Source organism: Orycteropus afer, unplaced genomic scaffold (genome assembly GCF_000298275.1).
Source record: "Orycteropus afer afer isolate SDZICR_OR568_19922 unplaced genomic scaffold, OryAfe1.0 scaffold00469, whole genome shotgun sequence".
NCBI classification, from domain to species: domain Eukaryota; kingdom Metazoa; phylum Chordata; class Mammalia; order Tubulidentata; family Orycteropodidae; genus Orycteropus; species Orycteropus afer.
Genome location: NW_006922056.1, coordinates 965822 through 967011, shown reverse-complemented (window position 1 = coordinate 967011; position 1190 = coordinate 965822). Strand labels below are relative to the sequence as shown.

The 1190-nt window shown below is 56.5% G+C and overlaps 1 protein-coding gene across 1 annotated transcript in view; it reads right to left on the bottom strand.

Moving 5' to 3' along the window:
* YTHDF1 (YTH N6-methyladenosine RNA binding protein 1) overlaps positions 1-113 on the bottom strand; it is an 11682-nt gene extending 11569 nt beyond the window's left edge. Inside the window, exon 1 of the mRNA XM_007954677.2 lies at positions 39-113. The gene's annotated coding sequence lies outside the window, so the exon portion shown is untranslated. The remainder of the gene's footprint in view (positions 1-38) is intronic.
* Positions 114-1190: the final 1077 nt, after the last annotated feature.

The window sequence follows — 1190 nt, the reverse complement described above, 5'->3', positions numbered from 1 at the left end:
CACAAGAAATCAAGCGTCCATTTACAGGTCAAACTTACCTGATTTGACTGTCCAGAAAGATAGGGCTCAAAGTCATTGTCATGAACGGTATCCTTCTGATGCAACGAACCATTTTGCACTGGAACGACAAGTTGCAAAATTTTATCTTTGAATTTTTAATAATGGCTTTTTCAACACGGAAATTTAAGGCTTAAGTCGACTTATCAACCCCCAGCAGGAACCATACTTTTACAGACGCTCACGCGGTTAATTACAAAGACACCACCGCACTTCCAACAGGTTAGCTGGCATACTCGATGGAGCCAGTGGCGCTGCGCTGGGACGGGGACGAGCTCCGGGCCAAACACGACCACGCCGGGGGCTCGCAGCCGGCTTCCGGCCGGCAGCGCCATCGTCCTGGGAGCTCCCCGCTACGCAGGACCCAGGGCATCCAGGAGGCGCCGGCGCCTTGGCCGCGGGTCCGCTCAGCACTGCGGGCCGCTTCCGGCCTCGCCGCCCAGGCTGGTTTCCCGGGCTGACCGCGAACCGGCGGGAGAGCGCCGCCCTCAGGCCGGCTGGCTGCCCCGTCGCGGGCGCGGAGCCCCGGCCTCCGCAGCTCCGGCCGGTGCCGGCTCCGAACCCGGCACCTCGCCGCCCCCCGCGCACCCATTGTTATGTGCCGTAGAGTCGGACTCGACTCATAGCAACCCCTCCTTGAGTTTCCGAGGCAGTATCACTACAGAAGTAGATTGAACCGCCAGCCTTCTGGTTAGCAGTCAAGTGCCTTAGGCACTAAGTTTTAGCCACTGGATTCCAACCCAAAGCTCATCATCAAGGCCAGGTCAGGTCCATTCTATAGAGCCCTGCCTGCCCAGCAGAGGGGACCATCTCAGGAACAGAGAACCAGGGCAACTGAGGCACGCACGCCCTGTACCGCGTCCCCTGGAGCAGTGGGCAAGGGGGACGAAGACAGACAAACAAGAAGACGGGCTCACTAGCTTGATTCCACCACAGGGGAGAAGCCAAGCCTGGCATTATTCTTATGATAAGATAAACATGCTTGACGCGTTTTTGAAGTGGTAGACAATATGTTTAAACCTCTGCTCTAACTAACCCAGTTGTTGTCAACCAGGGGAACATATCCATGTGTGAATGCGTTTTCAGTTATCACAGTGTGTGGGGGTGTGTGTGTTGTGTGTGTGTGTGTGTGT